Genomic DNA, 12362 nt, shown 5'->3' with positions numbered 1-12362 from the left:
GAATTGTTGTCACCATTCTATACTTTGCAGCTCATGTCCAAGTCCCAATGACCGCTGCTTCTAGCTGGTAATGATTCAGGTAGACAGGAAAAAGCCATTTGCAGCATGCGTGGATATGGAGCTTCTGTTCTCCTCTGCCTGGAGAGTTGAGACCAGGTTGCTTTTCCCTGGAGCTCTGTGACTGTGGCATGGTAAAGAGAACCTTGGGATACACTAAGCTGGGTAGCAAAGGTAAATTCATAATACAAGTTGGCAAAAGGAGGAAAGAGAGCTCTAAATTAGGAGTAGGTCCCAGCCTGAAATATGAGTGGGGTATTGAGGTAGGAGGGATAAAGGAAACACTATATATTAAGCAAAGCAACAGAAAATAGACTATCAACACCCACAACAGAGATCTTTGAGGGAAGAATAAAAAACCTGACTATTCAGGCAAAACATAGTTAAGTGGCCCTTGTGCAAATGAGATCAGTTTACCTGCTTCTTGGAAGAAATACCCTAGGCTCGTCCACAGTGTCGTAGATGGGGCCGACGGCCCTGGGCATCTTCAGCCTTCAGTGGCACACCCCAGCTTTCTGGGCAAGGTTAGGTCATAGGTGGCTGGAGCAGGGCTGGAAGAGACTGAACCCTCCCTTAGAGGAGCGAGGGGGAAGCCCACCTTCCAGTATCCCTGTTTCCTCACAGCAGAGGCATGTAAGCCTGGCAGGCTTTAGCTCAATGACCTTCCTTTCCACTATTGAAGCAGAATCCAGATGGCATCCTATGAGACCCCTTTGGGGCATTGGAGCCTTTAAGGGTGTATCCTAAAGGCTGGTAGTTCTCCTGATCTCTATTGGGCTTTTTCTGCCTCTAGGTATCTTAAAAGCCATTCTCAGAAGATCTCGCTGAGGGGTTTGAGGATCCCAATCCGCCTATATAAATCTTTTCCATATATCTGGAGCTATTTGGAAAAAGACAAAACAGTGTTATTAGCTAGATCTAATAAAGAAGGTAGTAGCTTGCAGGTGCAAAAGATTTGGTGTCTCCTGTTCATCAGCATTCAAAAGAAATGTAAACTTTTTTTTTAAGTAAAAAGCATGATATGGTAGACCCATCGGAGTCATTGGCCTGGTGTGCAGGATACCCGGATTAAATTCCTGGCCAGAGCACACAGGAGAAGCGCCCATCTACCTCTCCACCCCTCCCCCTCTCCTTCCTCTTCATCTCTCTCCTCCCGCACACAGCCAAGGCTCCACAGGAGCAAAGCCACCCTGGGCACTAAGGATGGCCCTATGGCCTCTGCCCCAGTCGCTAGAATAGCTCCGGTTGCAACAGAGCAACACCCCAGATGGGCAGAGCATTCCCCCCTGGTAGGCATGCCAGGTGAATCCCAGTCAGGCGCATGCAGGAGTCTGTCTGACTGCCTCCCCATCTCCATCCTCAGAAAAATACAAAAAATAAATAAATAAAAGAAAAAATACTACAAAAAGGGGGGGGGGCATTCCCTTGTGCTAAAGCTCCAGGGAGCATGGAGTGAGCTTGAGTATGTCCTATGAAACATGGAGCTCTATGTTGACATATAAGTCTTTGAAGAAGGAGAAACTGCTGAAATAGTTTATCAGCATTTGTCCCTAAGACAGCAGTCTTTATAGTGGGAACACCATACATAAATGTTTGCTGTCTATAGATTAAGGGGAGAATATGGCAAATGCTGAAAATCCATGATCTTTGTGCCCCTCCCCCCAACCCCCTCCCTCTCCTCCCCCCACCCTGTAACCCCAACACTGTTGTTCATGTCTCTGAGTCTTATCTTTATGTCCCACCTATGTATGGATTCATATAGTTCTTAGTTTTTTCTGATTTACTTCTTTCACTCAGTATAATGTTATCAAGGCCCATCCATGTTGTTGTAAGAGATCCTATGTCATCATTTCTTATGACTGAGTAGTATTCCATAGTATATACGTACCAAAGCTTTTTAATCCACTCGTCCTCTGATGGACACTTGGGCTGTTTCCAAATCTTTGCTATTGTGAACAATGCTGCCATAAACATGGGGGTGCATTTCTTCTTTTCAAACAGTGCTATGGTGTTCTTGGGGTATATTCCTAACAGTGATATAGCTGGGTCAAAAGGCAGTTCGATTTTTAATTTCTTGAGGAATCTCCATACTGTTTTCCACAGTGGCTGCACCAGTCTGTATTCCCACCAGCAGTGCAGGAGGGTTCCCTTTTCTCCACATCCTCGCCAGCACTTATTCTGTGTTGTTTTATTGATGAGCGCCATTCTGACTGGTGTGAGGTGATATCTCATTGTGGTTTTAATTTGCATTTCTCTAATTATTAGTGATGTTGAACATTTCTTCATATGCCTGTTGACCATCTGTGTGTCCTCTTTGGAGAAGTGTCTATTCATTTCTTTTGCCCATTTTTGGATTGGATTGTTTGTCTTCCTGGTATTAAGTTTTACAAGTTCTTTATAAATTTTGGTTATTAACCCCTTATCAGATGTATTGTAAATATATTCTCCCATTGTGTAGTTTGTCTTTTTATTCTGTTCTTGTTGTCTTTAGCTGTGCAGAAGCTTTTTAGTTTGATAAAGTCCCATTTGTTTATCCTGTCTTTTATTTCACTTGCCTGTGGAGACAAATCAGCAAATATATTGCTGCGAGAGATGTCAGAGAGCTTACTGCCTATGTTTTCTTCTAAGATGCTTATGGTTTCACGGCTTACAGTCAAGTCTTTTATCCATTTTGAGTTTATTTTTGTGAGTGGTGTAAGTTGGTGGTCTAGTTTTATTTTTTTGCACGTAGCTGTCCAGTTTTCCCAACACCATTTGTTGAAGAGGCTGTCTTTACTCCATTGTATTTTCTTACCTCCTTTGTCAAATATCAGTTGTCCATAGAGCTGTGGGTTTATTTCTGAGTTCTCTGTTCTGTTCCATTGATCTATGTGCCTGTTCTTATGCCAGTACCATGCTGTTTTGAGTACAATGGCCTTATAGTAGAACTTGATATCTGGAAGTGTGATACCTCCCGCTTTTTTCTTCCTTTTCAAGATTGCTGAGGCTATTCGTGTTCTTTTTTGGTTCCATATAAATGTTTGGAATATATGTTCTATGTCTTTGAAGTAAGTCATTGGTATTTTAATCGGTATTGCATTGAATTTATAAATTGCTTTGGGTAATATAGACATTTTAATGATGTTTATTCTTCCTAACCATGAGCACGGTATATGCCTCCACTTATTCGTATCTTCCCTGATTTCTTTTATCAATGTTTTATAATTTTTCGAGTACAAGTCTTTAATCTCCTTGGTTAGATTTATTCCTAGGTACTTTATTTTTTTTGGTTGCAATGGTAAAGGGGATTGATTCCTTGATTTCTCTTTCTGACAGTTCATAATTAGTGTATAAAAATGCCTCTGATATCTGAGTATTGATTTTATATCCTGCCATCTTGCCAAATTCATTTATCAGGTCTAGTAGTTTTTTTGACTGAGACTTTAGGATTTTCTATATACAATATCATATCATCTGCAAATAATGATAGTTTTACTTCTTCTTTTCCAAATTGAATGCCTTTTATTTCTTCTTCTTGTCTAATTGCTGTGGCTAGGACTTCCAGGACTATGTTAAATAAGAGTGGTGAAAGGGGGCACCCCTGCCTTTTCCTGATCTTAAGGGTATTGCTTTTAATTTTTGCCCATTGAGTATGATGTTGACTGTGGGTTTCTCATAGATGGCTTTTATCATGTTGAGGTATGTTCCCTGTATTCCCACTTTGCTGAGAGTTTTGATCATGAATGGGTGCTGGACTTCATCAAATGCTTTTTCTGCATCTATTGAAATTATCATGTGGTTTTTCTCCTTCCTTTCATTTATGTGATGAATCACATTGATTGATTTGCGAATATTGTACCAGCCTTGCCTCCCAAGAATAAATCCCACTTGATCATGGTGTACGATTTTTTTCTTATATTGCTGGATCCGGTTTGCTAATATTTTGTTGAGGATTTTTGCATCTAAGTTCATCAGGGATATTGGCCTATAATTTTCTTTTTTTGTGTTGTCTTTGCCTGGTTTTGGAATCAGAATTATGCCCGCCTCATAAAAGGTGTTTGGAAGTCTTCCTTCCTCTTGAATTTTTTGAAATAGTTTGAGAAGGATAGGAGTTAGTTCTTCTTTGAAGATTTGGTAGAATTCACTTGTGAAGCCATCAGGCCCAGCGCTTTTCTTTTTTGGGAGTTTTTTGATAGCTGTTTCAATCTCATTTGTTGTAATCTGCTTGTTTAGGTTTTCTGATTCTTCCAGATTGATTTTTGGAAGATTATATGATTCAAGGAATTTGTCCATTTCATCTAGGTTGTCTAGTTTTTTGGCATACACTTCTTCATAGTATTTTCTTACAATATTTTGTATTTCTCTTGTGTCAGTTGTTATTTCTCCACTCCCGTTTCTAATTTTATGTATTTGAGTCCTCTCTCTTTTTTTCTTGGTTAGTCTCGGTAAAGGTTCATCTATCTTGTTTACCTTTTCAAAGAACCAGCTCCTGGTTTCATTGATCCTCTGTATTGTTTCTTTAGCCTCTATGTCATTTATTTCTGCTCTGATCTTTATTATTTCCTTCCTTCTACTAGCTCTGGGCTTTACTTGCTGTTCTTTTTCTAGTTCTTCTAGATGCAGGGTTAAGTTGTTTATTTGACCTTTTTCTAGCCTCTTGAGGTATGCCTGTAATGCTATAAACTTCCCTCTTAGGACTGCTTTTGCTGTGTCCCATAAATTTTGAGTTGACGTATGCTCATTATCGTTTGTTTCTAGCAATTTTTTTATTTCTTCTTTGATCTCAATGTTAACCCATTCATTGTTTAATAACATGCTATTTAGTTTCCAAGTGTTTGAATGTTTTTCAGTTTTTCTGTTGTGGTTGATTACTAGTTTAATGCCATTGTGATCAGAGAAAGTGCTTGATATGATTTCAATCTTTTTAAATTTGTTGAGCCCACTTTTGTGCCCTAACATGTGGTCTATTCTAGAGAATGTACCATGAGCACTTGAAAAGAATGTATATTCTGCTGTTTTAGGGTGAAAGGTTCTGAAGATAACTATTAAATTGAGTTGATTTAATATGTCCTTTAAGTCTGCTGTTTCTTTGTTAATTTTCTTTCTTGAGGATCTATCTAATGAAGTTAATGGGGTATTGAAGTCCCCTACTATTATAGTATTGCTGTTGATCTCGCCCTTTAAGTCCATCAAAGTCTGCTTTATATATTTAGGTGCTCCTATATTAGGTGTGTAGATATTTCTAATGGTTATATCTTCCTTTTGGATTGCTCGCTTTATCATTATGTAGTGACCTTCTTTATCTCTAACTATGGTCTTTGTTTTAAAGTCCATTTTGTCTGATATAAGTATTGCTACCCCAGCTTTTTTTTCATTTCCATTTGCGTGAAATATTTTTTCCATCCTTTTATCTTCAGCCTGTGTGCATCTTTTGATTTAAGGTGTGTCTCTTGTAGACAGCATATGTATGGGTCCTGTTTTCTTATCCACGCAGCTACCCTATGTCTCTTGATCGGATCATTTAATCCATTAAAATTTAAGGTTATTATTGATATGTAATTGTTTATTGCCATTTTATTTCTTTAAAACTGTATTTCTCTTTTGCTATATTCTTTTTTTCCTTTGATCTGTTTACAACAGGTTCCTTAGCATTTCTTGCAGCCTTGGTTTGGTTGCAGTGAAATCCTTGAGGTTTTTTTTGTCTGTAAAGCTTTTTATTTCTCCTTCAATTTTAAATGATGGCCTTGCTGGATAAAGTAGTCTTGGTTGTAGGTTCTTGTTCTGCATTACTTTGAATATTTCTTGCCATTCCCTTCTGGCCTCAAGTGTTTCTGTTGAGAAGTCAGAAGTCATCCTTATGGGGGCTCCTTTGTAGGTGATAGTCTTTTTTTCTCTAGCAGCTTTTAATATTTTCTCTTTATCATTTAGCTTTGGTATTTTAATTATGATGTGTCTTGGTGTTGGTTTCTTTGGGTTTCTCTTTAATGGAGTTCTCTGTGCTTCCTGAACATGTGAAATGTTTTCCTGCCTTAATTGGGGGAAGTTTTCCGCTATAATATGTTTGAACACAGTCTCTATCCCTTGTTCTTTCTCTTCTTCTTCAGGAACCCCTATGATGCAGATGTTATTTCTCTTCATGTTGTCACAGAACTCTCTTAGAATTTCCTCAGACTCTTTGAGTCTTTTTTCTTTTTTCTGCTCTGCTTCTGTGCCATTATTTATTGTGTCCTCTAACTCACTGATTCGATTCTCTGCTTCATCCATCCTGCTTTTAATTCCTTCCATTGTATTCTTTATTTCAGATATTGTATTTGTCATTTCTGACTGATTCGTTTTTATTATTTCAATGTCCTTTTTTATATTTGTTATCTCTTTATTTAGGTTTTTGTAATGGCCATCTATGGTTGTTCTGATATCTTTGAGCATCCTAACAATCGTTATTTTAAACTCTGCATCTGGTAATTTGGTTATATCTGATTCACTTAGGTCCTTTTCTGGGGATTTCTCTTGGTTTATTTGTGTTGTATTTCTCTGCCTCCGCATTTTCTCTTCACGGGAGTGGCTGTGATCACGTGCTCGGGTGTACAAGGGTTGGTGGCCTTGGCCTTTGCCCTGCCCCCGTGTGTGACATTATGCTCGGTCCTGAGGGCACTGGTGAGCACCTTTGCTCAGTTGCGGGACTCCGCCTGTTTCCGAGCTTTCGCCCTGCCCTTGCAGGAGGATCCCACTCAAGGAACAGCTGCTAGCCTTGGCTCTACCGCCGGGCAGGGCTGCATTCCCAAGCTCAGCTCCGTAGCGGAACTCCACCTCTTCTGGGCTTTTGGCTCCACCCCCGTGGGAGGAGCCGGCTACCAAGACAGACCGCAAGCCTGGGTTGCACGGGCGGGGCGGGGCTGTGCTCCTCTGCCTTTGCTCCAGGGCTGGTCTCCACCCTTTCTGGGGTTCCCACCCTTCTCCCAGAGGCTGAATTACAGGCTGCTGGCAGCTGAGCTTGACCGCTTTTGCACGCCCCCTTCTCCCCAGCCAGGCAAGATTGAGCTCACACCTGAGCCCAGTGGTGGCCAGCCGGCTTCCGCCCCTGCCAGCAGAACCGCGCTTTTGTCTCCCGCTGCCGCCTGCCCTCCGGTGGGTTCTCAGCCGCGTGGGTGGGGGCGTTGCAGCTCGGACCCTAAGACTCACTACTGTAGACCCGAAAGCTCCCTCCTTCTATGCGACTCTGCTCTGAGTGCCATGGGGAGCTTGTTTGGCTGCTCTCCTGCTTCCCTTTGCTGGTATTGCTGTTTCCGGGGGAAATATTCACTCAGCTTTGGGGAGTGACTCATCCTAGGGGTTAGGGTGGCTATCTCCCAAAATGTTTCTCCCTTTGCCTGCTAGATTATACTCTCTTCCTGTTACTGTGGTCCTCTCCTCTCTCCCCCCCATCCCCAGGAGCCCCAGGTGATTGTTTTTGAGAGATGTTCTGCGCGGTTCCTTTAAGAAGGATCCTGGGTCTGAGAAATCAGATTCTCTCACAAACAGTATCCTGACTTGTTTCCGGCTAAATACTGTCCTTACACCTCTTCTGGGCTCTGGGGCTGCAGGCTTGGGCTTTGTTCCTGGGGCTCAGGACCCTTTCCCCTCTGCTAAACTCACTTCCCGCCATGCGAGTCTCTCCCTGCTGCCGTACACTCGAGGAGCTGGGCAGCCCTTTCCGCATTTCTGCGTTTCCACTTTTTCTACCAGTCTCGGTGTGGCTTCTTCAGTGTTCCTTGGTTGAAGAGTCCTCTTAGTTTAGTCTATTCCCCCTTTTTAAAAAAAGACATGGAATACTTTTCCTCTAAACAACTTGTTTTTACCAGAAATTACACGTGTCACTGAAAATGAAGAGGTATATAATTTTTAACTGGGTATATAATTTTTATTGAGTTCCTGCTAAGTGCCAGGCACTGTATTAGGCTCTGGACACTCAGCCATCAATCAACAAGACAGGTACAGCTGAAGGAAAACACACTTATACTGCTTGGGAAATGATAGGAGGGAAGTACCTGATGCTGGCAAACAGCAGTTACCAAACTCTTGGGTCTCAGGATCCCTCTACACTAAAAAAAAATAAAAAAATAAAAAATAATTGAAGGTCTCTGAAAGCTTTTGTTTATGTGAATTATACTGATGAATATTTGTCACACTGAAATGAAACCAGCCATTTAAAAGTATTAATTCCTTTAATAACAAACCCATTATATGTATACATAAAGTTGAAGCTTGGGAAAAACTCTCAGAAAAATTATTTCTACTATTTCTTTGCTTCTAAACATTCTAACTCCCCAATTACCAGAGGTGTGAATGTAGTTTCCACCATAAGAACAGCTTTTAAATACTATATTGGGTTTGGATGTTTTTTAAATTACATTTCTACCTTTTGTTCCTGTATGTGCTCTGACTGGAGATTGAACCCACAACTTGCACATTTTGGGATGATACTTGAACCAATGAAGCTTCTGGCCAGGGATCAATTACATTTCTTTTCTTAGAAACATTTTTTTAATGAGAGAGAAAAGGGAGACAGAGAGAGACAGAAACATCCATCTGTCCCTGTATGTGCCCCAACAGGATCAAAACAGTAAATGTGCTTTGGGAGGATGCTCTACCAACTGAGCTATCCAGCCATGGTTACATTTCTTTTTAATGAAGTTCTAGTGTTGGGAACTATTGGAGGACTGAACTTGCATGCATTTTTTATAGTATGGAAAACATGAGTTTTATCAGGCTCATTTAAGCTTTGCTAAATATTTCTATCTGGATCCAAAGATAGTAGAAAGCTGTTTTCAGCAATGTTTTGGGGGCTCCGATTTCATTTCTAAATGAGTTCATCGTATAGGTGATAGTATGCTAAGTAGCCCCACTTCAGTGGCACTGAGTGCCTGCCATATCCACCAGCCCCCCTGAGTAAGTAGTCAAAAAGGCAGCTTATGCTTACATCTCATGCAGCCCAGCCGCCCTAGCCACAAGACTGTCCAGAGGCCTGTGAAGTGACTTGGTGGGTAGTCCTGCATTTCTAGACAGTTTGATGAACTGAGCCAATAACAGCTACCAAAGGAATGAGTCTGGAACAGACAAGGACATGGTCAGAGTAGCAGAAGAAGGGAGAATCATGTAAAAAAGGTAATAAACAGAACAAAGGCCTGCTGTGAAGTTCCCCAGAGGTTACAAGAGAAGCTGACACAGTGATAGAGGGTCACTAAGTCATCATAATAGTGCATTTTGGAGTTAAATACATTTAGACTTAATGACATTCTATTTAACCATGAAATCTGACTACTATTCTTTAAACAAGTCTGTTGTCTCTATGAGGCTTGGCTCCTTTTTGTTCTTATTTCCTGTTGCATCCACCGGGTACGAGAACAAACGTCGGAGACTTTCAGGAGTTTAGATGTTACTTTATTGGCCAAGTTTAACCTGCACAGGGGCGAACTCCCAAGATGTCCCAGACACCGTGCTCACAAGGAGCTGCAAACGGGAGCCGCACCTGGCGCTTACAGCCAGGTCCTTATATATCCTAAGTGAGCAAGCGTCCTTATATATCCTAAGTGAGCAAGCATTATACAGAAGCAGATGTGGCAGTTAGCTATTCGCTAGGGAGGTCGCACGCAGCATAGCAACAGGGGCTGGCATAGCAACAGGGGCCGGTTTTAGCTTAGTGGCGAATTTCAAACATAAACTTCTGATAAGGGTCTCTGACCTTCTTTGTTCTCAGCCTCACAGGGGCCCTATCAGCACTCCCTGTTCCTTCAATAGTTACACTCTTGGCAGCCCCAGCATATCAGTACTCCTTGAATCTAACATTTCCCTGTGTATTCATCAAATTATCTCCCTAATAACCAAGGTAATCCTGAAGCATCTCTGTCTTTGTAACCTTTTACAAACTTTTTTTGCAAATCACAGAAACACTCAAGGTAACAATCAAAAACGGGTGGGGGGGACTCATTATTAGAAAGGTAGGAGGTAGTTCCTAAAACTCCAGGACTAGAATGTGGATGGGCCACCTGAGACGCTGCTGGACTGAGGAAGCCGAACTCATCTTGGAACACTGACAGCTAGGTTATTTCTGAATATCTTTTTCATTCTTCTCTCTTTGGCTTCTGTAAGTGGTGATGTGTGCTGTACTCCTGGCCTAATAGGTCATAGCCTTCTTGTTGAATAGAAATACATTAACCCTCAAAAGCAGAAACTAGTTGACCAAAGAAGTCATCTACCTGGCCTAGGAAGTTTTTCTGGAAAATTACTGAACTATACCAAATGAGATTTTTTTAAAATGGCCTAGTCAAGCCAACTCTATTTAGGAATTTTCTTGTCCTCACATCCTATATTCTCAAGACTTAGTGGAAATAAAAGTAACTTCTTTTGACAAATGATTGATGGAACCCTGACCTAATGTGGTTATAACTGCAGATTTTTTTTAATTCAGTGACAGGAGAGAAGGCAGAGAGACAGAATCCTGCATGTGCCCTGACTGGAATCCATCTGATAAGTCCACTAGGGGGCCATGCTCTTCCCATCTGGGTCATTGCTCTGTTGCTCAGCATCCAAGCTCTTCTTAGCACCTAAGGCAGAAGCCATGGAGCCATCCTCAGCTCCTGGAGCCAACTCCCTCCAATCGAGCCATGGCTACAGGAGGGGAAGAGAGAGAGAAGCGAGAAGAAGAAGAATAGAGCATCAGATTGGCACCTCTGTGTGCCCTGGCCAGAAATCGTACCTGAACATCTACATGCCAGGCTGACATTATACCGCTGAGACAACCAGCCAGGGCCCTGCAGAAATTCTTAAACCCAAATTTTCTGTTTTCAGTAGATATGCCAGTGTTAAATGTTTTGTGGCACTTTCAACTTCAATGACAAACAACTGCCCATTGAATATTTTGGTTATACCTAAGTTTGTGCCTTTGTTTTCCTGTGTTATAGCATATTATTATGAACCATTATTCTTAGTCTTGGGTCAAGGGAAGATCCTGAGCAAAACTGAGAAGTATTTAACATTTGTTTTTCATGTGTCCCACCTCTCTGCCCATCTAAGACCCTCTTCAAAGAAATGAAATCTTCCATGCTAATATCTTTGGCATCACAATAGGCCATATGAAAGACAATGTAGATATTGGAACCTACTTGTAAGGTTAGTCCTGACAAGGATCATCATTGAAAGAAAGTGAAAGAGAGGGTGTGGGGGGAGACTACTACCTCAAAAAAAAACAAAAAACAAAGCCATGAATTTTGATCCCAAGTCTTTAACTCTAGAAGGGAGGCTAATGCCCTATAAAACTAGGAAAATTATTTTATATAGGGTCCCTAAGTCAATTTGGAATTACTTTAAGGAAAATAAAAATTCTTTGAGCTCTAGTTTTATCAACCTGTAAAAGGCTCTCTTGGCTTTTGTAATCTGATACTTTTATCAAGTTATCTCTAAAATGTAGGAGGATGTAATTTTTATACAGAGTGAGGAAAATAGTAAAATATTAGGGAGATTTGTGACTTGAAAATAACTTTGGAACTAAGATGGGTTCTCAATTATACTCTGTCAGAAGTACTGTTTTTAGAATATAAAGTTACAGAAAGTTATTTGAAACTTTATTTATTGGTTTTGACCCACTTATTACAATGCCCAAATTAATACTAATACAATATTGGCACTACCCACATAAGTAAATCAATTTTACAGAAATATAAGGTCTAGTGTTAATATATATCCCCTTTCTGAGCCACATTATATCAAAAGTATACAACTACACAAGCCACTTAAAGAATGCTCAAAGCTACAAAAAGCACATCCTAAAATCAAGTCTTTGAAAATGAAAATTTAGCTATCTCCAGTGCTAAACATGTACTTCAAATTTCCCCAAGAAAACATTTTCTGAAATCACAAATCTAAATCTAATGTCTAATAACAGTTGTTTGAAATAACAATTATTAACAAGCTGATAGTGATAGCAAGTAGGAGCAGAGGCTAGGAAACCAGAAGCTTACATCTGATTTCCAAGGGCAGACATAGATTAAGTAGGTCACACTCTTATAGGACTTCAGAACCCCATCAGGTTTGATGAAATCAAGCAGAAAGATGATCTCATAACAACTACAAGTTTTAGTGATCTCACGTGGTATTTCCACATTTCTTTAGAAAGAGGGCACTGTTACCAAAAAGAAATTAATTTCCTTAAAGGAAGAATTTCAGATACCTGCAGGCTGCACATTTTCCAACCAGAATCCGTCCTTCTCTGGGGCCTTCAAATGACACCATGAATGTGGCCACTTATTCTGCCTGTGACATTGCTCATTTATCAATTAACTGTAGTTGTAAAT

Source organism: Saccopteryx leptura, chromosome X, assembly GCF_036850995.1.
Source record: "Saccopteryx leptura isolate mSacLep1 chromosome X, mSacLep1_pri_phased_curated, whole genome shotgun sequence".
In the NCBI taxonomy this organism is placed as follows: domain Eukaryota; kingdom Metazoa; phylum Chordata; class Mammalia; order Chiroptera; family Emballonuridae; genus Saccopteryx; species Saccopteryx leptura.
This window is presented reverse-complemented; position numbering follows the sequence as displayed.